This window comes from Apodemus sylvaticus, chromosome 11, assembly GCF_947179515.1.
Source record: "Apodemus sylvaticus chromosome 11, mApoSyl1.1, whole genome shotgun sequence".
NCBI classification, from domain to species: Eukaryota; Metazoa; Chordata; class Mammalia; order Rodentia; family Muridae; genus Apodemus; species Apodemus sylvaticus.
The window spans coordinates 43,689,979-43,717,614 of NC_067482.1; the positions used below are offsets into that span (position 1 = coordinate 43,689,979).

Here is a 27,636-nt window from a genome sequence, read left to right on the forward strand (position 1 = left end):
CGCCGCCTCCGTCCAACCTGGAGCCCACCGCGCCTGCGCGCCGCGCCCCGCCCCGCCCCGCCGCCGCGGCCGACTCCAGCGCGGGTTTTCCTGTACGTCTGCCTGGAGTAGACCGCCTGGAGGGGGCAGGCGCGGTTCGACCCGGGAGCCCGGGAGAATCGAGTGGTAGGGTAGGCTCTGGACGGTGGCGGGCTGCGAGATCAAGGTGGAAAGGGGACTTGGTGTGCTAGCCTGCTGAGATCACCGCGATGAAGGACACACAGGGTGGGCTTGGGCTCATTTCCTCCTCTGCCTGGGCCCGAAGGACACAGTAGCCTGTGTCTCAATACCCTCTACAGTTTGTTTTTCCCAAGTAGGTATTTGAACCCTGGTTTTCGACTGTCCATGGTTCGCAGGACTCGTTGGGCCAGCCTTGGGATGCAGAGGCTCAGTTCCAAGAGTGAACTTGCATAGATTTATGATTTTATGTAGCAGTACTTATTGGCTTTCCGCTGAGTCTGAGGAAAATATTGATTATAGAAGAGGCTATAGGATGGAAGATTCCTCCAACACATGGCGTTCTGTCCATTCCCAACAACCCAACTCTTTGACATGTCAACACTTTGTGTATGGAAAGGGCAGAAACGGCTTTTCATAGAAACTAGTCAATGGATGCCAGTCACTGTTGGGCTGTAAACATCATGAAAGCAGGGCTGGGATTTGCTTGTACTCCCAGGTGTGGTAAGGGGAACTTGTGGAACCTCAATCAACTCATGCTATGTGAAGAAAAAAAGAATAATGCCCATTTTCCCTGTAGGGAGGATGAGTCTGAGTTTATTATCTGAGGGAGGAGTGCGTTAGAAAAGAGCCATTACTTAGTAGTTAAATTATTTTCAGAATTACCTTTCTAGAGGAGATGGTAGGGTAGCATCGTCTGTGTATATCAGAGTCCTCATGACTAGTCCTCGGATCGCAGCCGCACCAGCACCTGGGAATTTGTTACTTCCAGGCGCTTGTGTAGCAAGGCACTACCACTCACCATCCCCTGGAAATGTGCCTAGCATGCTGCTTTTGCAACCTTCCCAGCTGAGTCTGACCCAGGCATCAGTTTAACACCCCTTGGCTTTGGTGGAGAACAAATCAAGGACCTCCAGGTGCCTGCAGTAAATCCACTTACTGCCTAACAGGTAGCAAGTAGATTATGCGTTTCCTTTTTCGCAGGTGTATTTCTTGCCTGGCGTTATCTCGCTGTGATTTTCTGCAGGAATGTTCGGGTGTGGCATATGTCTAGGCGTGGGGGGGGGGGATGAGGAGGCAGAAGGCAGAAGTTTCACCTTTTAACATTCAGCCTAGAAGGCTGTGGGCAGCTCTCATCTGGGGATATTGTTCCATTCTAAAGGAACGCAGACGTGTAAGAGAACAGTTCCCCAAACCGCCTTTTGGTACAGACAGACGCTAGGCCACCTGGAGGGGATACCCGGGCTGCCCCGCACCCTGGTCTCTAGGTGTCACCCTGGCGCCCCCTGCCTCCCTGCTGTGCCGCAGCCCGCCGCCTCCACCTGCAGGGGTCGCCCTGGCAGCGCGGCCCGCCCCCTTCCGCCGCGGCCTCCGCCTCCGGCCCCGCCTTGCTGGGTTCGCCCGGCTCTGCCTGGCCCCTCCAAGCCTTTCCTCGCGCAGCCGCCTCCAAAGCCTGGAGAAGTGGAATTTCGCTGCCGTTGCTCCCTGCGCGGGCCTCGCGGAGCCGCACTGGGCATGCTCAGTTGCCGCAGCCAGTGCTGCTCTAAGTAGGAAGCTCGCGTGCTGCAGCCCGCAGCTGATCCCGGCGATCAGCGGACTGCGAGACCTAGGAGCCGGGTCCGGAGCCGATCGAACGCCGCGCAGCGCAGGTGAGCCCCGCTTCCTTCCATGCCTTCAGCCCGGGGATCCGAGGGATGGCCCGGAGTGCGCCGCGGGAGCAGGGCAGCCGGCGAGCCTGGCTGCTTGTGCCCTCGCGGCTGCCGCTCGATTTCTGGCGGTCACCGCCGGTCGCCCAGCCGCAGCCCCAGCTGCAGCAGCTGCCGTCGCATCTGCAGCGGCCGCCCGCTGCGGAGTCCCGCTCGCTCCGCGCCCGCGCCGTAGGGCCGGCGCTCAGGCTGCGGGCTCGCCCCGTCACTCCCATTGCTCCCTCACTCCCACCCGGAGCTGGGGCTCGGCGAGGACACCGGGTCGCAGGGCTGTGCCCGGGCGGAGACTGCGGAGGGCAAAGTGCGGGTGGGCGCGGGCGACCGGTAGCGCACGCCCCCTTGCCCTGGGGCCGGCCTGCCCGCTCGGCGGCGCGCTCTTGCTGGAGACTCAGAGACCTGGCTAGCGTTTCCCGGGTTGCAGAGAGCCCAGCTACCGGGAGAAGAGGAGGGGGCAAAGTTCCTGTCCCCTCTGCAATGTTGAGAGCGTTTTAACTAGAAAATGGCTGTGTGTCGAGGGCCGGATCAGGGAAGCCGGTCATCTGGGTTCCGAACGCCCCACTGCTGCCCGCTGGAAGGAATGGTGGCTCAGACGCCAGAAATGACATTTGTGCGACGAAAACTAGCTGGGCGGAGGGAAGATGCGGAGTCCCATAGAAACAATGATTGGTGGTCTCTCCATTGATGAAGAGATCTGAAAATAGGAGGTCAGGCTCCAAAGGCCAAGGGAGTGTGTAGCTTAAAAAAAGCTGGAGATAACAGATGGAGAATTGGGACTGTTTTCTAGCAAGACTCTGCACAGCCATGACTGTCCCAGGCGTTTGGGGATGGACTGAGTGTTTGGAGAGGGCTCATATGGAGAGAATTAGGTCAGTGTCTAAAGTCTAGTGAGCCCTTAGAAGGGGCAGTTTTAAAAGTACTGTCACTGGCTTTGCCTTGTGCCCGATGTCTTAAATGAAAGTCATAAAGGGGCATCACCATAAAGCGATAACAGCAATATCATTTTGATATCAAGAAATAAGAAACTTTGTGAGGCAGGCCCTTTTTGTTATTTGTTTCTTCATTTTACCAACTTAAGAATAAATTATGACAGCTGATCTGTTGTTTTAGGATTTGGTACCGTAAATCTTGTTTTTTTTTTTCTTGTCATGATATTACAGATCCTTCCCTGAAATGGCCATCCGTGGTAGTAGTACCTGAATTCCTGTGACTGACCTTTCGGAGACAGGACTCTCGAGAGGGCGTTTCTTTATGAAGTTAGCAATAGACTTTGTCTTGTTTCAGTTTGAAAGTAGAATTTGGGTTTCCCAATTCAGAGACTCTTAGCAGAATCTTAGAAAAGGCATCTGTTTGGGAAGATGGTATTTGTCCTCAGGATGGGGATCCCTCTCTCCCCAGACAGGTAGAAATGTGGGAACAAGGGTGACTGGAGAGAGGAGTGGTCCCATCTGTGGAGTGTGGGGGTGGGGCGGGGGGGATGTCACAGGTGCAAGAAGTCTTCCCTACTGCCCCTTTGAACTTGATGTGTTAGATAGTTAGATACCTTCAGAAAGTTCTTAGAAACAGAATTCCATGTACCACACTTGCTCAGAGCCTCAGGGACAGGACTCAGGTTGGGACCCTATTCTGGAGCAAGTGAGGCTTCTGTCTTTTGACACTGTTACTTATCCCTGCCCCCCAACCCCCCCAAAAAGCTTGAGGAGCTACAATGTAACAATGTTACAATGTAGCAGAGTAAGACTTTACATTTAGTTTCAGTAGTGTGAACACAGACTTCAACATTATCTCAGAAAAGACCAGTATTACAAGAACACATGTGCAAACAATATTTTAGAACAGTTATTTTGTATGTCATGTTTCTCTTTTTCTGAGGGCTTTTCCTGCCAGAGGAGAAAACAGCAAACAAATATTGGATTCTTTTTCTGTTAGAGCAGGAATCAACACTTGAAACCCTTCCCATGATGATTATTAGAATTGTGTTCTTTTTGTTGCTTACTCTGATTAGTGCATATCTAAATTTATCTAAGGAAAATGGAATCTTACTATCCTTCTATCCACACCTTTAAAATAGACAATACCTTTGTGATATAATACCTTAAGTATTCCACAGTTTTGTGTTTTGAGAGACCACAGCTACTCACTATACTAACAAGGCTCTTAGGATGAGGTTTAGAAAAATATTGTATAAGTTATTACTGATCATGTGGGTGATGCTTTCCTTGCCTGGGTTAAGAAAACTAGGATTTGATCAATGGCTGTTTCATGACAAAACTGATATTCTGCTCTTTACATGCAGTGTATATACATACATTATACAGTGTACAGTCATATGCACATGACATAATGTGATGGTCAGAGGATCCCTTGGTATAGATCCTGCTACCTTCACCTCTTTTGAGACCAAGTTTCGTCTTAGTTGTTGACTGCTATGCATGCCAGGTCAACTGGCCTGAGAACCACGCAGGATAAGCCTGCCTTTACCTTTTCATCTTGCAGAAGAAATACTGTATTATCATGCCTGGCTTTAATGGAGGTCTTGGGGAGTTAAATCAGGCCCTCACCCTAACCCTAACCCTAACCCTAACCCTAACCCTAACCCTAACCCTAACCCTTTGCAGGGCAGGTACTTTGCCAACGGAGTCATCTTCCTAGCTGATGGTACCTTGACTTAAATGCCACCCATCCAAGAAAACCCCTTAAGAGGTGGAGACCTCAGACCCCATTAGCAAGCTCACTGTGAGGTCTCCTCACACAGGAGAAGACTGTTTCAATGATATTCCCTAAGCATTCTCTTCTGATGCATCTTTGATTTGTTGCTTAGGATTAGGTCTGAGTAGAACAGCGTGCCTTACAAGTAACGGGGATGCTTGTAAGAAGCCTCCGTCTTGAGTTTTAAAACCTGCTTTGTGTTTGTTTGTTTATTTTCAATGGTGGTGTAGTACTAGCAAATAGAATTAACTGTAGGGATGATGTACTGGCTGGTTTTGTGTGTCAACTTGACACAGGTTGGAGTTATCACAGAGAAAGGAGCTTCAGTTGGGGAAGTGCCTCCATGAGATCCAGCTGTGGGGCATTTTTTCAATTAGTGATCAAGGGGGGAGAGCCCCTTGTGGGTGGTGCCATCCCTGGGCTGGTGCTCTTGGGTTCTATAAGAGAGCAGGCTGAGCAAGCCAGGGGAAGCAAGCCAGTAAGGAACATCTCTCCATGGCTTCAGCATCAGTTCCTGCTTCCTGACCTGCTTGAGTTCCAGTCCTGACTTCCTTTTGTGATGAACAGCAATGCAGAAGTGTAAGCTGAATAAACCCTTTCCTCCCCAACTTGCTTCTTGGTCATGATGTTTGTGCAGGAATAGAAACCCTGACTAAGACAGATGATAAGCCAGAACTACCCATGTTAAAGTGTCATTGGTGCATACAATGTGTGATAACATGTGTTGATGGGGTGTTTTGTAGCCGTAATGGCTTGTCCGAGGCCCAGCAGTAGGCTCTGTAATTAAGGGTCTGGTAGGATTTGGTAGAAAGCTTACCAGTCAGCGACTCCAAAGACTTTGCTCCTGTGCCCTGCTCCTCTGTTAGTCCAGCTCACTCTGTGACCTGGACAAGTCAGTTCACCTCTTGGAATCCCAGTTACCCCATCCGTAGAATGAGATTTGCAGTAGGATACGCCCTCTGGTGATGTCTATAATCCAGCCATTCAAGGAGGGAAGAATTCATTTAGCGCATAGGTAAGGCTGGTTTTTGCATCTCAGAGCCTGTCCTGCCCTGGTTTTGTCTTAACATCCTTCCTTCTTGGTCAGTTCCTGGCTCCTATTGAGTTTTTCTTTTGCTACAAGATAATTGTTATCAATGAACTCTGAACCTATGTTCTTCTGGGTAGGCGGTAGAGCCAGGATTAGGCTTGGCTATCAAACTTCGGCGGATTTTTTTTTTTTTTTTTGCATCTCCTGAAGAGAGACTTTCTGCTTTTAGTCTCCCAGCTCATGTAGAAGACTCTACCAGTTGCAGAGGAGGCCTTCTGTGTCTCAGGTGCTGGCATCTATCCCATAGAATTTTAGCAGAGTTTTCCTATGTTTTATCCTTCGCCTTCTGACCTTAATGAGAGGTGCCGCTCTTGGCCTTAGGAATTGGTTGCCGCTGTCCGTTGATGTGAGCATCTTCCCTGGCTGTGCAGGTGTTTACAGTCGGCTGCTGCAGTAGCAGAAGTACCAGCTAGATGGTGATGGGCCTGCGGGCCCAGGGTGCCTGTCCCAGGGTGCATACACTCTGGGGTATGCACGAGCTGCTTTCAGGATGCTTACAAAACTCAGGTCCATTAATCTTTAAGTGAGGCAGGAGAAGGTAGCCAGAGTTACTGCACCACTTAAGTAACAGTGGTTACAGAGGACAGTGACATCAGGGCCTCTGGCCTGGAGGATTCCAAATGCCTGCAAGGAACAAGGCTAGAACTGCAAACATGGGGAGAGGGCAGGCAGTAAGAACAGAAAAGCTGTGGAGAGGAGGTAAGTCATCACCATGAGGTCAAAACCAGGGAGCCTGGATGTAGTTAAAGGCATAGGAGGTTAGCATGCTGACCAACTTACTAACTAACTGACCAACTAACAACAAAAGATACAGACAGAACAAAGCAAAACAAAAAATAAGAACTAAAGGAAAAAAATGACAATGTATAATTTCCTGGTATATAGGACATATAAAATGCTTGAGTTCACAGAGACAAAGAGAGAACTTAGAACAAAATAACAGGGTGGATGGAAATGGGTGCAAAATGTTTTTTTTTTATGTTAACGAGGAGAATGTTAGGAAGTTAGCCATTGTGTTCTTTTCCTCCTGTGGACGCTGCAGGATTTTGCCTTGTGGGGCAGTACCTGAAGTTTCTAAACTCGAGCTATATTGGCAAGCCTGCTTCAGGAATGCTTGGCGTGGGAGGAAGTGTGGTTTTGTTATTTTTAGTTGACTAAAAAAATGCAGACTTTTGAACTGAGCTGGGAGGAGTGTGCATTTGGAGGATGCAACTGGACCGACTTTGCAGAGTTCTGAAGAGGAAGGGCGAGTTCCTCTGCTGGGGAAGGAAGGCTTGGCATCGCCGACGGAATGGGATGTAGCGTGTCCAATCCAGCACCCTAGAAAACGGCTCTTCACACGGAGGCACTGCAGGGGTGAACGGTTTGTGTCTGTGCAGAGCACAGTGCAGGCCCTGAGGGCTGAGAGCCTATCAATGGCATCTTCATTGTCCTTATGTTTCATTGTGATAACAGTGAGGTTACAGCCAGGATTTTATTGGTGTTCAAATGAGGAGAGCTACCCCTTTCTTTGACATTATGCCCTTCCAATTTTGGGGTAAAAATTTTCTGTGAAGGGATGGGAATATTTTCATTTGGCAGCTTAATGGTCCATGAAATTGCTAAGTCTGGGAATCCGGTCCTGAGATGCACAGTTCTGCCCTTGGGATTGAGTTAGTAGCGAAGCCAGAGCAACACATGGAGCTCGTGGGTGGGCTGCTAGGGCCCCTGGGCCTTCCAGGAATGTAGCGTCACCCAGAGTCTCAGGAGCTGTGAAGGAATTCATCTTGAATGTGCCCTGGGAACTAGTGAGCCCTATTTGAATTATAGCCCAAGAATGACCAGCAGGATGCCAGGCTGAAGGACGAGGCCCTGGGAGAGCAGACTGGGCTAGTGGTGGCAATGTGAATTCAGCAGGCAGGCCTGGAGACGGATCTTGGCATTCGTTTCTTTGCATGGAGATCTCTCTCTGGCAGAGCAACATGCTTTTGCAATTTGGAGATGGTGATTCTAGGAATTGCTGTTGGAAGCAAGACCATTGAATCACGAATTGCTTAATAGTCTTCACGTGGGCTCCCGTGCTCTTGTGCCCTCCAGGATGAGCCGGAGATGCTTAGGGGAAGCTTATGAATGGTTGGCTCCCGGAAATGGCTATTTTTCACCTTTTTTTTTTTCCTTTTTGGTGGTGGTGGGGTTACTGTTGGGCTGTGGAAAGGACAGGGGGAAAAAAAAACTTTGGTTTGAAATAATAGCTTAACATAGTAAATAATGTGTTTCAGGCAACCCTTTAGAAGTCTGTTGAGCTTAGTGGACTGAGAAGATGTGTCAGTCACTAAAGCACTTTCCATACAAGCATGAGGACCAACGTTCATTTCCCAGCACCCATGAAAAAGCTAGGCATTGTGCCTGTGACCCCAGCTCTGGAGAGGAAGAGGCAGGAGGATCCTTGGGGCTTGCAGGCCAGCCAATCTAGCTGAGCAGGTGAACTTCAGAGACCCTGTCTTTAAAAGTAAGGAAGAGATCTGGGTGGTGGTATCACAGAGTGAGTTTAGGACAGCCTGGGCCACACAGAGAAACCCTGTCTCAAAAAAAAAACGAGAGGGGGAGAGAGAGAATGAGAGAAGAATTTGAGGAAGATGAACAGTGTTGGCCTCTGACCTCTGTCTGTATATATGTTCACACATGCTCACACATGCAAACATAGCTATACAATCTGTGCTTAATCATCGGCAGCTCACCAATCATATCATAATATCGACTTTACTGCGAAGCTCTCTGAGCTCAGAACCTCGTGGCTTTTGTGCCATCCAGACCTCAGGAAGCCCTGTTCCCATTTTAGAGATAAGAAAGCTAAGGTCTTTTATAATAGGCGGTATAGTGGCCATCCTGTTGTCCTGGACCCTCAGTAAATGCGAAGGGACCACTGGTTGCCAAGTGACAGGATGAAGCGATAACGTTTATTTATTAGGAACCAGCTGTGTGCCTGCAGCTCTACAGGAAGCATTTCATTTAACTCTTTGGAGGTACAGCCTCATTTCCCATTTGACAGTTAGTTGTGCTTTAGGAAAGTTAGAGGCCTGGTCCGGGCCCTACACACAAGTCTTGTTTTCTTGCCAGTGGACCATTAAACTTCCTTCAGCTCAGCGTTTGGGGAAAAGGTAAAAATGTTAACCTCCCATTTGATTTCAAAGCACACGGTTAACTGGAATCTGCCTGTTGGCAGTTACTGCTAGTTTCTCTCGGTTGTAGCTCCCAGGTGCATTTTCTCATATGATTTTTTAGACATTGGGATTAGAAGTTGCTCTGTGGGCCCTCTGGGCATTTCCCAGGATAGATCGCTTTTGTATAAAATAAGGGGAAGCTGATGAGTTGTCATATGCAGGTACTGGGAAGTTGAGCCACCGGATGAGGATTTCAGGGCCTCCCCAGCGGGCCCAAGGCTGGTTTGAGGTTCTGACTGCTGGGGCCTTGGCCTGAAACCATGGGAGATGGTGCATTTCCCTGAGCACTGTGCTTGTTCTTTGCTGCTGACTGTGTTCTTAACTTGAGCGTCTTTGTTTAGTTTGTTCAGTAGACTTGTTCTAGGCAAAGGCCAGGCTACCTTCAACATTGAGTGTCTTACATTGCTGGGTAGTGCTGTCTGTAAGTGGAAATACTGTGTATAGCTGAAGTGCTGTCTATAGGTTAAAATACTGTGTATGGCTGGGCAGTGCTGTCTGTAGGTAGAAGTACTGTGTATAGATGGGCAGTGCTGTCTGTAGGTAGAAGTACTGTGTATAGATGGGCAGTGCTGTCTGTAGGTAGAAGTACTGTGTATAGATGGGCAGTATTGTCTCTGGGTAGAAGTACTATGTATAGCTGCAGTATTGTCTGTGAGTACTGTGTATAGATGGACAGTATGGTCTATGGTGAAAGTATTGAGTGTGGCTGGGCGGTACTCTCTATAGGTGGAAGTACTATGTATGTCTAGGCAGTGTTGTCTATAGGTGGAAGTACTGTGTATGGCTGGGCAGTACTGTCTGTAGGTAGAAGTACTATGTATAAATAGGTGGTACTGTCTGTAAGTGGAAGTACTATGTATGGCTGGGCAGTACTGTCTGTAGGTGGAAGTACTGTGTATGGCTGCAGTACTGTCTATAGGTGGAAGCACCGTGTATGGCTGGGCAGTACCATCTGTAGGTAAAAGGAGAAACCTAGCACAAGTTAGGTTTCCTGGGTTGCTTTGTTTTTGGTGCGCTACTGCAGTGTAATTTGCAGCCAGCCATGGCTGAGGCCTGATGCCGTGCTCAGGTCCTGGGGCCTAGATACCATGGGGAGCACTGCTCAGCCCTAGACTCTCTCCCTGCTGTCAGTGCAGAACTTTTCAGATCCTCCCCAAGAAACAAGTTGCATATATGTTTTTCTAGGTCATTAGTGAAGAGAGACATGCATCCAGTGACTCCCAGAAACCTCAGCTCCGCGCGCTCATTCCTTTGTGCAGCAAATGTTTATTGCGTACATAGTTGGTGTCAGGTACTGGGCCAAGTCCAGGAAGAGAGAAAAGCGTGCCAGAGCACCGGTGGTAGGGTGTCCTGTAGAGGCCCGTGTGGGGTTCGCAGGAGTGGTGAGAAAGGAGGCCGTTCCTTCTTTTCAGAAGTGGGGTGCTGCATGGAAGAGCAGCCGTGGCAAGTGGCTCCTGTGAAAGTCTCCCCTGAAGAAGGCCACCCTTTCCTGGCTCTGCCCCACACTCAGCTCCTTGGAACTTTCAGAGCCTGTCTCTCCTGCTGAGAGCCCTGGATATAGCACCGTGGTCATTCAAACCTCTGCAGTATCTGCTTTTGCATTTGGGGGTTGGGGGAGGGAGAGGACACGTGCCCTGCAGAGATGTCCACATTTGACCTGGAGACATTTTAGCTTGACTCTTGCCTTTTTGCAGATAGGGATTAGAGATGCTGTTGGCCAGTGCACAGGGAATGCACAGGGCAACCTACTCTGCAGAGATTGTCGGTGCTTGGTGTTAAAACACCCACTCTTAGGGTTCTGGTATTGCCCTGTCATGGGGTCACCATGTGTCCACCATTGGCAGAATTCTAGTTGAACACCATAATTATGTAATGCCTCACCTACAAATGAGAAAGCGTGTAGGTAACACGATTCTGAGGATTTCAGGAGCTGATAGGGGATAAGGACTTAGGCCACCACTCGGCAGGCAGTGAGGCCTTAACCATTATCATTACTCTTGGCTTACCAAGGTTTGCCTTTCGACCCAAAGAGCTCAACTTTGGGGGAACCCATTGTAGCACTGCCCCCTGTGTGTACTTTGGTGTAAGAACTGTCTGGAGGTTTCCCCTATTCCCTTTATCAGTATTTCCCACTGTTCCGACCCCCTTGATTCTAAGGCTTTCAGTAGCTTTGTCTTTCATCCCTTTTTCCCAGGGACCCAAATTTATGTCCTTGCCAAGTCTTCCCCTAGAGGGTTGGGAGTATATTTATGATCTTCCTTAGCTCCGTCTATTTCGGGAATGGCGAGGAAGCAGGAAGCAGGTCAGGGGGAGCTGCTATTTCGCTTCCTGACTGCCAGTGCTCCTTCCACCCTGAGGTTCTGAGGCGGGAGGCAGGTGGTAGTGCCTGCTCTTAACTCCTCCCTCTGCACCCCTCCCCCCAGCTCGTCCCCAGCTAAGTGCCTACTACTTCCAAAAAAAAAAAAAAAAAAAATCCAGTAATTGGGTCACAACATTATCTGCCTGCCAGGAATCATTTCTGGAAATCAAAGCAAAGACGCAGACTCCTCTCAGTGAGATTTGAAACATCTCTGTCCTCTGTTTTACGGTTATTCCAAAAATAGAAATAGAGGAAAGCTGTCTTGTCATCTCCGTTAGGTGGCTGTTCGTTGTGGCCTGGAACTATATCTTATTTCTACTTTTGTTAAAGGTATTTGGAGCTCTCTTACAGGGAGAATGAGCCTTTATGGATCAGATTTACTGTTAAATTTTCATAATAGGAATTTTGGGTTTGGGATATTGTCAACAGACTATAGAGAATGTAAGAAACCAAGTGTTTTAGTTACTGTTCTATTGCCGTGAAGAGACGTGATAACCAAGGCAGCTTATAAAAGAAAGCATTTAGCTGGGGCCTTGCTTACAGTTTAGAGGGTTAGTCCTTTATCATCATGGTGAGGAGCACGGCGGGCAGGCAGGCCTGGCGCTGGAGCCTTGGGCAAGAGCTTATATCTTATCTGCAAGATGGAGACAGAGAGGGGGAGGGGGAGGGAGGGGGAGAGAGAGAGAGAGAGAGAGACAGACAGACACAGAAATAGACAGGCACTGGGCCTGATGTAGGCTTTTAAAGTCTCAGCACCCACCCCCAGTGCACACCTCCTCCAACAAGGCCATGCTTTCTAATCCTTCCCAAATAGTTCCACCAACTGGGAACCAAATATTAAAATATATGAGCCCAGGGGGCCATTCTCACTCAAATCATCACACTGAGGTTATTTCTAATTCCTTCCCCACAACTCTTGTCTTCTCCAGAAGGAGAGTAATAACCTCTTGGTTTGCATCTCTGTTTCGCTTCCCAGAAGCTGGGGGCTGATCCCAGTGCCCTGTGGTGAGAGCCTGACCAGGGTGGCCACTCTGTCTGCTTGGAACTCTCATTGAGAGAGCAAAGCTGACAGCTCAGGAACTGGCTCCAGTACAGTATGGTATCCCCAGCAGAGAAGCACTCTGCTCCCCAGCTCCGTACCTACTTTTGGTTGAGTTTCCAGTGTGTCGGGCAAGTCTCAGCTCAGTCTCTTTCACAGCTGTCCTGCTACCTACATCTCTGCTGTTTAAATCACCACTTGGCTCCAGCCTGTGTGTGGAGCCCTACCGTTCCTCACAGCCTCCAGGTTCTTCCCACCACCATTGCCTCTCCCTGCAGAGTTTGCAGTCATTCTGCAGGTCGCTTGCCCATTTCTTCTCCATGCTGTTTCTAAAATCCTCTGCAGGTGTGGGCATGCCCCTTCTGCCCAGCCAGGGGCTCCTTGCTGCCCACAGGCTCAAAGTACAGCTGCTTGGCATTGAACCCAACACCCTTGGTGATCTGACTCGCCTCTCATGCCCTGGGCTTGCACACTACCATTTGTACAACGTGCCATGCATTCTTTGGCATTGGACAGAGGGCTTCTGTTGGCTGCATCCATCCCTAGTGGGCCGTTTTTCATCTGTCTGATGTCAGCCCTCCTACGGGAAGTTGCTTACTTGGTGCCCACCTCACTGTGCATCAGAGCCACCCCTGGGCTTGTGAAAACACATCTTACTGGTCCCAGCCCAAGAGTTGCCTTCCCAGTCTATGGTGTGACTTGATGAAAGTCTGCATTTGTCAGGATTTACCAGGTAGCATCTGAGTGGCTAGACTGGAGTCACACCTGCAGAGTCCCTGGTGTACACAATCACCCAGGTCAGGGCCAGGGGTTTCTTCTCCGTGCTCCCACTGGGGGTTCTCACACCCTAAGTCCTCAACCCTTCATCTTCATCTGCATTTCTTCCTGGCTTGTGTCCATAGTCTGTGGATCCCTGTGGGATGGTTCTGAGCTCCTTTATGTATGCGTTTCCAGGGTTGGAAAGAACACATTTTCTACATCTGTTGTTTCTGTTTCCTCTTCCTCTCTCCCTCCTCCTTCCCCTCAACCCCCCCCCCCCACACTCTGAATTTAAAAGCAATATACTGTGATTTTAAGGAAGTCAGTATGAGTTTACATATAAGTCGTCTCTTTTGGTTATTGTTCTAAATTCTAGAATGGTTTGGAGAGAAGCCATTACTGTTTCTAAAACACAGCTTTCTTGTACTTCTCCAGTGTGACTAGTGTGGAAATAAAATGTGTCCAAAAGAAATGCAGAGGACATTCAGTTTAGCAAATAGGATTGCATACACATAGCCCTTATATTTAAAAACAAAACCACCAGATCACACTGAATTGAAATGAAGCCCTATTTAACTTAGACCATATAACCAAATGCTTAAGTCTTCATTTGTGCAGGCAAGAGGGAGGACTACTAAACTGTCTCCTTCACGTATCCATGTGCTTATTGAACATATGTTTGTTGTGCCCATAGTCTTCTGATAGTCCACCCTTTGAGCTGCTGGGGAGAGTTGTAAGCTACTGTGCTCTCTTTGATATAGGGGAAGAATGGGCCACCTTTCAGTGCTCATAGGTTCACTGATCAACGGATTTAAAAGTGAGCTCAAATAGCAGCCCAGGAGCCATTTTATTAGAGTATAAAAGAAAACCCAGAGAAGGCAAGCTGCTGCCTGGAAGGGGGAATGGAGGAGAAAGGGAAGAAGCCATGCCGTGTAAGCTGGCGTGTGGGTCAGACATGGTTGACAGGTAGCACCACCTGTGGGGAGGCTTCAGAGAAAGTAAGGAATGTTTGGGGAGAAGCCCAAAGTATTAAGAAAAGCAGATTTAAGAAGAGAAGGAAACATTCACTTTTTTTTGAATGATTTAGAAGGTGGGCTGACTTAGGACCCTATGTGGCTGTGGTCTCTAAGCCTTTGCATTAGAGGTGAGGATTTTGGCAAGGAACAGTACAGTATTTCATTAAAGAACTAATTCCACCTGCCTCTTTAGCCTGGCTTAAGGTGAGCCCACCCTCGTAGATCCTTTAGCCAACGTGATTAACATCTCTGGCCCACTTGAGATGTTAGGCCTCTATCCAAGGCAGAGATTCTGTTTTTTTCTGATCTAACATCTTGGTAGGAAATGCTGTGAAAGAGAGGGGTGATGGGATCCTAGGGCCTAGGGCCACCTTAGATCAGGTGGTGTGACTGGGTGATATTCTTCTGGGTCCTGAGTGACAGGAAATGAAGGCTATGTCAAGAGCCTGGCATGTTTATGCACTGCATACCTACCATGTGTAATGAATATGCCCAGTGTAAATTTAAAAGAACACACGAGCAAATACATAATGAATATAGTGTAAATTAAAAAAAAAAAAAGCACAAGTAGACCCAAATGAGGAAGCATCGTGACATGGGGAGGAGCCCTTTCAGGCCAGCGGATTGGTTCAGAAGGGCCTCGCTTACAAACCGTTGCCGGTCCCTTGCACACCGATTGTGCTCACCTTGTTTGGGTCTGGGCTTGGTACTGCCTCCGAGACTTCTAAAATAGACTGTTTAGCACATGCTTGTTAAAAATGAAACGATAATCTTGGTATCACACCAAGGAACTCATGAGCAAAGCAAAAAAGTAACTGGGCAAGGCAGTTAGTTCTGTCCGTGACAAGGGTCGCCAGGACTCAGGTATGCTCGCAAGCATTCTTGGCCAAGATGGTTTCTGTCTTTTATCCCCGGTGTCCATGGTAACCGTGCCCCACCTGTGGGAGCTCAGCTGATGAGATTGGCAAGGGAAAGGGGAAGAAAGGTTCAGGAAATTCAAGTCCTTGCTGGGAGAACTACCTTTGATAGGAAAAAAAAAACCCATTAACATTTCGTACATGCTTTTGCCTTTCTTGGTTTAACAGATTGTAGGTTTTGACTTAAATTGTGGAAATTCTTTTTTTTTTTTTTTTGTTTGGCTTTTTGGATTTGGTTTTTTCGAGACAGGGTTTCTCTGTATAGCCCTTGGCTGTCCTGGAACTCACTCTGTAGACCAGGCCAGCCTCGAACTCAGAAATCCGCCTGCCTCTGCCTCCCAGAGTGCTAGGATTACAGGTGTGCGCCCCCACCACCCGGTCAATTGTGGAAATTCGGATGCCACTGCAACTTTTGGGTATGCAGACCCCGCTCTGCTGTCAGCTGACTAAGGAGAAGGCAGAGAGGAGGTGACTGACCTGAGGGTTTCCAAGGGGAGCACTGAATCTGAGAAGCAATCCTCCATCTATCTTTCCTACACCACACTTCTCTCCTTCCTTTTTTCTTTTCCTTCTCTTTCTCCCTCCTCTGCACCTTGTAACCCCCTTCCTGCGAGCTTCGTAGCCACGCTGGCTCCAACTTAACTGGGTTAAACTCTTGCTCTTCAGACCTCAACTTACGGAGTGGCAGAATTACAGGCTATTGTGTATCATGCTCAGCTCCAAGTACTGGCGTTTGGATTTACTTTTAGCTGAGGTATGTTTAGTTTTGGTCTTTCTTGAAGTTAGAGCACAGGTGATCTAGGTCAGCCATTTTGAAGAGGCTTATTTTATGAAATCTTACCGTTCTTTGGCATAGGAAGCACAGAAGGGGTCAGGGAGGGGTGAGCTTGCCAAAAATGTCTATTTGCGAAGATCCTGGGGTGAGTCTTAAGAAGAAAGAATGTTAAGATATTGTAGTTAAGATAGAGCCCGATGATACCTATAAGTAATCCCAGCACTTGGGAGGCTGAAGCAGGAGGATCAAGAGCCCAGGACAGCCTGGGCTTACGCGGTAAGAATAAAAGAACATTTGAGTCAGTTATGTTATTAGGCGAGTGAAGAGGCCCCTATCCATGCTGCATGCTCTCCTGCTTAGAGAAGTTTCTGGAAAGATGAAATGGGAGTTTACTTAGAAAAGAATGAAAAGAGCTGGAGCTGGAGGGAACAACCAGAGACAGGGCAGGGCAGGGAGGGAGGAGCAGGGAGGAAGGAGCATGGCAGGGGTGGGGGTGGGGAGGAGCAGGGCAAGGAGGAGCAGGAAGGGGCAGGACAGGAGGAAGGAACAGAGCTGTGGGGAGCACGGCTGAAAGGAGCAGGGCTGGGAGGAGCAGGGCTAGGAGGAGCAGGGCTGGGAGGAGCAGGGCTGGGAGGAGCAGGGTTGGGAGTAGCAGGGCTGGGAGGAGTAGAACAGGGAGGAGCAGGGCAGGGGGGAGCCAGGCTGGGAGGAGCAGGCCTGGGAGGAGCAGGCCTGGGAGGAGCAGGCCTGGGAGGAGCAGGCCTGGGAGGAGCAGGGCAGGGAGGAGCAGGGCAGGGAGGTTCCTTTAGTTCATGGCTTTAGATTTGGGTGGGCTACTCTTGGGTCTCTAGTTTTGTGCTCCTGAAGAGATAGGGACTCTGTCAGGGATGATGATGGTGCTGGAGACTGTTACGGTGTGTGTGTGTGTTGGGGACTGGGATAGGGTCCCCATGTTGCAAAGCTCTGAGGAAAATCCTGTTGCCTTTATAGTCAATGCATTACACTGATTTGGGCAGAAAAGTCTATGAACGATGGTGTGATGGACACAGACCGCCACTGTGCATGACCACGGGCGGGGGGGGGGGGGGTCAGCATCAGTTCCTAAAAATGACTCCCAGAACTGGAGGTTAATTCTACTAAAATAAATACAGGAAATCCTGCATTCCATCCACAAGAGTCTCCCTGTCTCTCTCCAAGTCATCTCCTGCTGTGTCTGGTTTTACTTCCGTGTAAATCACCTCACTTTACCAGGCCTAGGTCTTGCTGTTTTTTTAATAAGGAGTGGAATTTCACTGAATATTTTTTTCTCCCTTGGTTCTGAGGACCAGGGAATTACAAGAAAGAAACAATTAAAACAACAACAGCAATAAAAAGACCTAGAGCTCATTGGTCTGTGGCATTATTATCTTTATTCCTGTAAGAAAGCGGGCTTTCCGCGTCAGTGCGACCGTGCTGTTTCCCTTCGAGAGAGAAAAGGTGGGGGGGGGGGCAGTGGGTGCATTCAGAGTTTATAAAGTTTTGCTTAACATTTGTTCCTGGATGAACATTTGTGAATGTATTGCCTTCCTTCTGCAGCGCTAGCTATTAAACAATACCAGGATGCCTTGCCAAGAACAGTTTCCTGCTATCAGAGGGAAACGTAAGGCAGCCTTCATGTGTGTAATAGGAGACTGGGTGGGTGCCGGTTTTCATTAAAGTACCTTATTTTTCCTTCATGTTGACCTTGGGATTAATTTCGAAATGCCTGGCCTTATGCCATTTTGATAGACGCTTATGTTAAAGAATGTGATGTGATGTCCCCTGTGAATGTTCCAAGGTGATGTAACTGTTAACAGTTTGTTTGCATACAGCCAGCGATAGCCAACAGACTCAGAAGTAGGCTCTGTCTCTGGGAAGGATAGTGGATGACTTTGTAGCCCCTCTGTCTCTTCCTCCCTTCCCGAGCTCTGAGAGAAAGGGCGTAAAATTACTATCGTGCGTTTCATCTGAAAGGTATGTTCTCTGGACCATATCTCAGAGACTAATTGGGAATCTAAGCGCTGAGTGAAATGGGCCAAGCACAGAGGGCCTACGGTTTTACTAACCCGGAACAGTTAGGTCATAGAGGCAGAAGTGACACGCGGTTACTCAGGTGATGGAAACTGGTGTTCCGTGGGACCAAGCTTTCCTTTGGAAGGGACGTTTGGAGGATGGATGCTGGTGACAATGACCCAGCAGTGTGGATGTGCTTAATCCATATAATTATACACTTAAAAGGTGGGGGGGAAGCAGTTAAAATCTGAGGGAGGAGTTAACTTTCCCAGGACCGAAGCTCCTTTGAGCATGTCCAAACCTCCTGGTGGCCTGCACCTGAGCCTGGAGCTCCACAGGGCCGGGAGGGGACAGGTGGCAATCACTTGTCACTTGACCTTGTTACCAAGTTTCTGTCTTGTCGAACAGCTTTCTTCTGCATGAAGCTCTTCCGTATCCAGACTAGACTTTAGATGCAGATGGATCTGGGTTTAAACGTGAGCAGTCGGGGCTGCAGTTTCTCCACCTGTGAGAGGCCGGCAGGAGATACTGATCGGGGCCACGCTGGTGGGCGTGTCTGCTGTGGTGCTGTGGGATGTGTGCTCTGCAGTAGTGATCAGCACGGCCAGCACACTTAGCTTCGCTTTTGAGTTTTCCTTTTCTTGTTCAGATGGTCATCAGGTGGAACAGTCTTTCTGAGAGAATTGCATGTTTGTAACTGGGTTACCAGGGATGGTCCTTTATCAGACTTGTCCTTATTTAGGACTAAAACTAAAGGAAGTGCTTTTCCTCTCTAAAGACTAACTTATGATTTATTATTGTTTTATGTATATGAGGGTGTTGCTTGCATGCATGTCTGTGGATCGCTTTTGTGTCGTGCCTATCCATGGTGGCCAGGAGAGGGCGTCAGATTCCCTGAAACTGGAGCTTACAGATGGTTGTGAGCTGCCTTGTGGGTGTCGGGAATCAAACCTGTGTTCTATGGGCAAGCAGCCAGTGCTCTAATCTTGAACCGTTTCTCCAGCCAAGATAGATCTTTATAAAAAGGCTCATGGAAAGAGGTTTGTAATATACTTTGTATTTAGTTACTCAGTTTTGTTTTGTTTTATTGGGTTTGTTATTACCCCTTGATAGACTGTCAGCGTGGTACCATGGTAGGCTTGGAGGTCTCGGAGCTAGGGTTTGATCCTGGGTCACACTTGGTCAGCATGATGTCCACACCAGTCTTTTACACATTGTTGCCCAGGCTGCCTTACAACTCACTGTGTAACACAGGCTAGCCCGAAACTCATGGCAATATTTCTGCCTCAGCCTCTTTAGCAACACAAGCTGCTTGCTCTTTTAACTAATATATATATATTTACTTATTTATTTTGTGTGTGTGTCTGTGTGTGTAGGTCTCAGGCTTCGTGGTAAACTCTTTCACCTTCTGAATCATTCCCCTGGCTTAATTGTTCAAATTTAAAATGATTTACCTGTTGGTTTATTTTGCACATGTGTCTGTGTGTGCACATTTGCATGTTGGTGGAGCCCAAAGTTAACTTTGGATGTTTCCCTGAATCGCTGCCGAGGCAGGGCCTCTCTGCTGAACCCAGGGCTTCCTGATTCAGCCAGTTTGGCAAGCCAGGCCTTTCTGCCAGGCTTGCAGTAGTGCTGGGGAGGTGAACTCTGGGCTTCATGCTTGTAAGCAGCAAGCGCTTTATCCCTGAGCCCCTACTTGGTTTTGGAAACAAAGAAAATTTCTCCAATCTATGAAAGGTAATATATATGTATATATATATATTTTTTTTTTTAATGTAGTTGGTGTTTTCTCTAGAAACAAATCAAGCCTTTCTGTAATCACAGAACATTGTATCCTGAGGATGTGATCTGCATAAAGACAAAGGATGAGCCCCCCCCACCACCACCACCAGGGAGATGCTCTGGCAGCCGCAGAGCGGCCTATAAATTTAACATGGTCTGAAAATTGCATTTCCTGTGGAGTGGCAGTGAGAATTTACTTGCTAAACTATTCTATGTTGTCTCCTGAGGAAAGCTGTTACTTCAGTTATTTGTTTGTTTATTTATTTAAAATGGAGGTCACACTGTTTCTTCCAAAAAACGATTTTAGTTGCCCTTTAGAAAAACCTGTTAGTGCTTTCATTTGCTTTTGAGCCAAGATGATTCTGGGAACACAAGAATGGAAGTTAGGGTTGGGTGAGAATTTGATGTTAGGACATGTTCAGAATCTGTGACCTGCTTCACCTGGTGGCTCTCCTGGCCTTCGTCTTCGGAGCGCCCTGCTCCTTCTGTGAGTTGGGCAGTTCCTGCCCTTCAGCTGCTGTTTGACTGGGTTTTTCCACTTAGCTATGTATGATGTCAGCTTACTGGGTCTTTTCAAAGACAGTTCCTGAGTAGCGGATTGGATAATAATTATACATGCCAAGGGATTTCCCCCAGATCTGCTTAAGTGTCCAAAGCCCGATGTAGAAATATGTTATTGTTTTCCTTGTGTCCAGAGGGTACCAGACCATCAAGATCGTGGTGAATATATTTCTCACGGTTCCCAGCACAGTGGATGGCCAGCAAATGTTCAGGCATGACACTGACTTCTCATTAAGAAAAATGAGTCACACCTATTTATTTAAATACTTGAGTACTTTGTCTCCCCATGTCCTTGAAGGCTGATGTTTATAGGGTGACAATTCTAAAGTTGTTATTTTCCATGCTGTGTGACCTGATGAGTTCGAGGGCATCAATGTTCGGTGCTGAAATGCCGTGAGTGGCCCCCCAGGCTTGTCACCTCTTATGAAGAAGCTTGGGCACCTTGGTGTTTATCATCAATGATCACAGAGTAGTTGGGATCATCACAGGCAGATTAATTGAGTGAAGAGCAATCAACCTCTCGTTACTTTGAGACAGGGTCTCCCTATGCAGCCCATAGCTTTTCTATGTTGAATAGACTGGCCTCAAACCCACTGAGATCTCCTTGCCTCTCCAGTGCTGGGATTACTGGGGTGCTCATGCCCAGCCATCCTCGCATTGGGTGAGCAAGCAGGTCAAAGACAGCGGCAGGGCGATCTGCTTCCACTCCAGATTCTGTACTTCTGTATCGATCTTTCTTGGGCTACATACAAAGATGGTATCTCACTGGCCAGAACAAAATGAAGACTTTAAAGGTTGGGGTCAGGCGAGGTGAGACATTGTGTGTACTTGTGGCCCTAGGAAAACTGCCTTATTTTGTTTTCTATTACTGCGATGAGAAACCATGGACCGGCAACTTGGAAAATACTAAACCGGCCTTACAGTTTTAGAGAGTTAGAGCTCATGATGGTGAAGTGAAGATGTGACATCTGAGACTCACACCTCTAACGGGAGCCAGGGAGCAAGCACCCGGGGGAATGGGGTGAGTCTTTTAAAACCTCCCCCTGCTCCCCCCCCCATGACACACCTCCTAACAAGGCCACACCTCCTAATTCTTCTGCAAGTTAAGGGTTTCCTGGACTGCATAGGAATATTGTAATATTATTTAATCTCAATCCAGGGTTTCTACCCCTCCTTTTGACCATTTAGTTCTTGGATAAAACACACACACACACACACACACACACACACACACACACACAACCTTTATATTCATAACAAGCCTTAATCAGCACAAGAGCTGGGCAGATGGGCAGATGCCTATCTTCTATGCTATTACGTCTATTTCCCAGCCAATAATCCCATTATATAATTTGCTGTGTTTTTGTCTGGGCTGCACTTAACGCTAATTAGTCAGCCCACGTGGCCATTATTTTAGGATTCTTACCCTGCGGTGCCTTCTTTCTTCACCACCCTCTTCCTCATCCCCTTGTGATCTCCTCTGACTCCAGGCCTGGGAACCTTAAAACCCCACTTATGTCTCTTCTGCCCAGTTAATCGGCTGTTAGCATCTCTGTTGACCAATTAGAGTTAACTTGGGGGCAAGGTTATATAGAATCCATTACTTGGATTCTCTCCTCTCTGGGGTGACCAGTTGTTGAGGGACTACACTCAGCATTACAATACACAGCAACAGACCAAACCTTACCTCAACTGCATAGTGAGACCTTGTCTCAAAAAAAATACACACACATAAACATATACATACACACACAAACATATACATGCACACACGTGCATATATATGTATGTATACACATAAAACCTTAAATATTTTTCTATGTTTTTGTGACATTTCTTTAAAAATAGGATGGAAAATGATTGTGAGATATACCTAGTGTCTTAGTTAGGGTTTTACTGCTGTGAACAGACACTGTGACCAAGGCAACTCTTATAAGGATGACATTTAACTAGGGCTGGCTTACAAGTTCAGATGTTCAGTCCATTATCATCAAGGCAGGAGTATGGCAGCATCCAGGCAGGCATGGTCCAGGAGGAGTTGATAGTTCTGCATATTCATGAGAAGGCTGCTAATAGAAGACTGACTTCCAGGCAGCTAGGGTGAGAGTCTTATGTCCCACACCCACAGTGACACACCTACTCCAACAGGGCCACACCTTCTAATAGTGCCACTCCCTGGGCCGAGCATATGCAAACCATCACACCCGGTATTACGTCTGGTTTCCATATGCAGGGGTACACACGTGCATGTGTCCATCCCCCCACCCACAAAATACACATTAAGTCTCAATGCTCATATGCATTGAGCATTGGAATATATTATTCCAATAATATTCCAATATATTCCATATATTCCATTATGGAATATTACTGATCAGAACTTGAAAGTGGCGCCCTATTTATTGAAAATAAGAGTGGCGCACGGTGAGAAGCAGCAGCTGCAGGTGCTGACCGTGGGATAATCTTCCATTAGATGCAAAGGCTCACGGTAAAGAGGATTTCTTAGGTACTTAAAGCATGTCATATTTTAGTTTATTACTTTGTTTGTAGTGAGACCCCAGAATCTCAGACCTTTAACCCAGGGGCGATATGAGAACTGACTAGAGAAACAGAGCCACTTCTCTGAACCCCTGGGCTCATTTTTATAGGGTGTTTGAGATGTGTCGAACCTGTATTTCTCCCAAGAAAATTCCTGGAAATCTGTTCTGGTCTTTGTAATCTCTGAACTTGACCTCACCCGGAAAAAGTACTTTGTGGATGTAAAACAGGTAGCCCTGAAGTTGTCATGACCGCGTCCCTATTAGAGGGGGAAGTGGAGATGTAGACGCATGGAATGTGCCAGGAAGAGACGCAGGTGCTACACGTGGGTGGCTGTGTAGAGGTGGAGGCAGAGGCAGAGTGTGGGGTAAGGCTCCAAAATGGAGACAAGCTTGAGGCCAGGCCCTGGTGAGAGCAGGGGGGGAGGAGGGGCTTCCCAGTTGCCTCCTGGGTGGGACACTGAGGCTGAGGAGAGGCCCTGGAATCGGCACCTCCCTCTTAGGGCCTTTGAACACTTAACTTTTTGAAAGGGCAAGAGTGTGTTCTGAGGCATCTTGGCCTTAGAATTCACTCCATCCCTTCTGCTGGGCCACAGAGATGAGCATGTCTGCAGGGCTGTGAACACAGCTATCAGTGCTGACCTCGATTGATTGATGGTAGGATTTAAAATTCTTTGGCTGCCAACACATTTTCAAGATGGTGACAGTGTCGGGACCTTCCTCTGTGGGTTACTGTACTGATTAAATTAAGGTACAGTGCCTGAAATACTGTAGACGTCCTTATGTTACAAAAGGATGCAGGTCTCAGATTTGTGACTTTCATGTTTTGATATGTATTAAGAGTGGGGGATTGAGGTGTGATTCAGACATGACTCCTCCTTGACCCGGAGCTCAGGGGTCAAGTGCGTGGGCATTTGTTTGTTTGCCTCTTAGTGAACCAAACCACTTGAACCAAAAACATTAAGGTAGAAAGTAGAGTCTTGTGCTGTGTTAGGAAAAGGCTCCCCAAGTTTGGTTTTGAAGGTTAAGTAGGAGTTTGCCAGGAAGGCAGCAAAGGAGGGCTGTAGCATTATTAGAAGGAGAATGACCCGTTTCTGCAGAAGGAAAACAACAGTGACCACAATACAGGAATGAGGGATTCAAACCCTGCTGCCTTCTCAGGCCTATATACTGTCACATTTTAAATAGGGATTAAAGGCTTTGCCAGTCAGGGTGGCAATGTGATGAAATACTTACACCAGTGCTTGGCCACAGTAAAATACCAGCTCAAAAAAATACCTCCTTTAGGGCTCTAGCTGTTTGGAGACGACCTGGGTTGGAATACCTCACAGTTGACACTCCCAGCACAATTTGGTGGCTCCCTTGGGGCCTGGATGCACGCTGCCCCTCAGGCCCAATGCTCTCCTCCGCTGTTTGAATGTCGGTATTAGGAAGCGGGGAAAGCCCACAATGCATATTGCTTAAAGCACAGGAAAGAGTATTAAAATGGGCCAGACATTGGCACAAGGGTGCGTACAGATTGCTGATTAGGCAAAATAAAAAAAATAAACCAACATGTTGAACCAACATGATTTTGTTTGTAAATCTGGTGAACCACCTGCATTTTTAAAGCAATCAATTTAAAGATGGTTTTGGTTTGTTGTCAATTGTTTCCTGATTATCCCGTGATGACATTCCCTGGGGGACTGGGGGAGGGGCTCAGCAGCCTGTGTCCTGAGGTGGAGAGCGAGGAAGGAGAAGGGAGGCCTTGAGAGCTGACCAGCTACAGTGACCTCAAAGCAAGCAAGCTCATGACCTCAGCCCCAATCCCACCTCACGTTAGTTTTATTTTTGAAGGGGGTGGTGGTCATGTCCAGTGATGTATGTGTGTTTTAACCCTAAAAGGAAAAATGCGTTCCTAGGACAAGACTCAGGCAAAAAAGAAATCAAATGTTAACATCACTGGGAATTACAACATTTGGAGCAAATAATTGTTAGCACTCGGGGCTGCCTATAGGTCTCCTCAGACTTGGGATCCCTCCCGCAGGTCATAAAGCACAGTTGAGAATTTCTCAACATCAGCAGCAGCTAAGGCAGCAATGCACACAGAGCTTGAGGGAGGAGGCTCCCCTGGGGCCAGGTAGCTCGTCTAGGCAGAGGGTAGGGAAGATTTTGGGGGAGGCACTGAGATAAAATGACCTCAGAAAATCACACAGCAGAAACAATGCAATCACAGGCTTGCCTTAGGGTTTTTTTTGTTTGTTTGTTTTTTGAGACGAAGTTTAGGTAGACAGGCTGACTATGAATCATGCATAGCCTTGAGCTCCCCACAACCTGTAGGACTGTCACAGTCATGGGGAGTGTGTGGTACCCTTGATCTTCCTGCCTTTGCCTCCCAAGTGCTGGAGGATCAGAGGTGTGTGCCTCCATGCCTGGCTGCTGTTGATGTTTCTTAAATTAGCTTATGATGTTGGAAATAGGAAGCGGCTGGGCAGAGATGGTCCATCTGATCAGCCAGCCATCTAGGGCCCGGGCAGCTAGCAGATGCTTCGTGATGCTTTGTGCAACCTGGCCTCTGTGGTTAAAGCCCGGAGACGTAGCCAGCCTTTCTGGGTAATAGTTCACAGCACATGTATCTGAAAAGTTGGACCAAGAGGACGTGGGAGGAGGGGAAGCTAGGAACAGGGGAGCCAGCCTATTTTAGTTTAAGACAGGGTCTCCTTTTGTAGCCCCGGCTGGCTGTAGATTCATAATGCCTTCCAAGTGCACACCACATTTGGTTAGCTGAAGGTGGTGCTTCAGTAAACACTTGGAGGTGGTAAGGGCCACACTCTGGGCCCGGGTAGTTAGTCCCGGCAAAGGGCTGAAGAGATGAGGTTGGAGATGCCAGAAAGGAGGGGTTAAACTGGTGAACGAGCTTTCAAGACTGTTAAGGCCCTGGAGAAAGCCTTGACTTTGATACCAGGCAGGATGCAGTCCACTGAGGGTCCAGCAAGGGTAACCATCCTGTTCTTCACAAGGGTCGTCTGGCCCCTGTGGGGAGGAGAGAACAGGTTTGATGGGCAAACCTGTAGCCGCAGGCGCCCTGCGGTGCTCTGGCTTTGGAGATGGTGCAGACTTGGACAAGGGTGGTAGCAGTGGACATGGTGAATGAGAAAGGGCTGCAGGTGGAGTATTTGTTCCGCATGGAGTCCATAGGTTTCTGCATGGGTTGGGCGTGGTGTGAAGGAGGAGTCAGGGTTTTGGCTCTGTGACTGGCAGTGGGTGGCTACTCTGAATGCAGAGGAGGTGGAACAGGCGTGGTGGTGGGGTCTTGGTGGAGACTCGGGCAAGACAGTTGGACCCGTGACTTTGAGGCTTCCAGGTGAGGATGGAGCTGGGGCTCTAGAGTTTGGAGTGTGAAGACCAATCCAGGAAGGTGTGATACGAGTCTAGCCCAAGAGTCTCTAAAAGGTAGGCCTGCGCGGCCCTGGCAGGGCCAGCCCTGCTGCGATGGCCTGAGTCTCCTCACTTACACCCTGTTGTGTTCCGCCTGGTGTTTTATCCCTGTTCAGAGCACAAGCGCAGCTCCACCTAATCTCGTATGTGTGCATGTGTGCATGTGTGCATGTGTGCATGTGATTGCTCTTGGTTTCCTTCTCCCTGTTCAGACTCTTTCACAGCTTGTTCTTTCAGACGGTTGCCTCAGTGATAGTGACAGTGGTTCTGTATCCAGCTGGGCCCTGGGAGGCCTGCAGAAGCAGAGACACAGATGACTGGAGTCTGTCTCCACAAGGAACGCGTTAACCTCCTGATGGAGGCAGCCCTGGGAGTGCAGGTGGCAGTTGCAGGAATCCCAGTGGAGGACGGTGGCTTAAGGGAAGAACTGAGGCGCTGTCGCCCTGCAGGCCTGGCTTCAAAGCCTGGCTCTGTCACTTACAGTGATCGCAGGTTTGCCACCCAATGTCTCATGCCCCAGTTAGCTTCACGTACGGACTGGAGTCCTCTTCTGTGGCCGAGAGGCTTCCAGAGGATGACATAGAAAGTGCCTAATGCGCCGGCAGGATGGTTCAGCCCAGGAAAGGCACGTGCTGAGGAGCATGAAGGACCTCGGTCAACGTCTACAAGTTGTCCTCTGACCACCACATGACTACCGTGGCACATATATGCTCCCTCATAATAAATAAATGAGTATAAAAAGAAAGTGACTGAAAAAGTCGTCATCAACTATGGGCCAACTCCACTTGTTCTGTTTTGGGATCTCTGCCATCTTTTCTGGTAAAGAATGATGATGTAAATACACACATTGTGGTATTTAGATAGGAATACGGAAGGTAGACCGCCCAGCTTCATAAAACTTGGACAGAGAGCTTAGGGGTCACCCAGCATCACCTGACTGAAACAGCTTCTGGGAGAAGTTTGCTTTGGTTTCCAGCCCCAGCCAGGAACAGTGGGCCCGTAGGGATCCATGGCAGTGGGAGATGGTGGTACTACTGCTTCATGTGGTGGATCAGTTGGCAGAGGTGTGGCCAGGGTTGGGGCTGGGCCACATCACCCTTAGTGGCTTGTCCACAGTGGTCTGTGTCTACCAGGCAGGCCCCACGCTGGAAAACGTCGAGACAGAATGCTTCCAGTTGGAGACCAAGAGCTCAGACAGGTGGGCGGTGGTAGCAGACCGTACGCAGTTTAATCATAATGACTGTTTCTGCTTTTTAGAATTTCAAATCCAGTCTCTGACAAGTCAGAATTCACTGAGAGCAGGGTCACCGCCAAGCCTACCTCTGGAGATTTGGTGATCCTTTGGAAAAGCAGGGGTTAATCATGTCTCATCTTCAGCAGTTTTTGCAGCCTCAGGAGAATGTAACACCTCATAGGCCCATCCCTGAATGGGGTGTAGTCTTGGGTGTTACCATTCATCCATCTGCCTGTCCGCCCATCCGTCTGTCCGTCTATTTATTTATCTATCTATTTATCTATTTATTTA

The 27,636-nt window shown here is 48.3% G+C and overlaps 1 protein-coding gene across 11 annotated transcripts in view; it reads left to right on the forward strand.

Annotated features, from left to right (window-relative positions):
* The first annotated feature begins 1,620 nt into the window (after positions 1–1,620).
* Positions 1,621–27,636, forward strand: part of Apbb2 (amyloid beta precursor protein binding family B member 2) — a 314,642-nt gene continuing 288,626 nt past the window's right edge. For 4 of the 11 annotated variants that reach the window (XM_052199523.1, XM_052199526.1, XM_052199524.1 and 1 more), the window contains exon 1: positions 1,630–1,865. The gene's annotated coding sequence lies outside the window, so the exon portion shown is untranslated. Of the gene's footprint in view, positions 1,866–27,636 lie in introns of all 11 variants that reach the window. The other 7 variants (XM_052199519.1, XM_052199525.1, XM_052199521.1 and 4 more) reach the window with 4 other exon arrangements.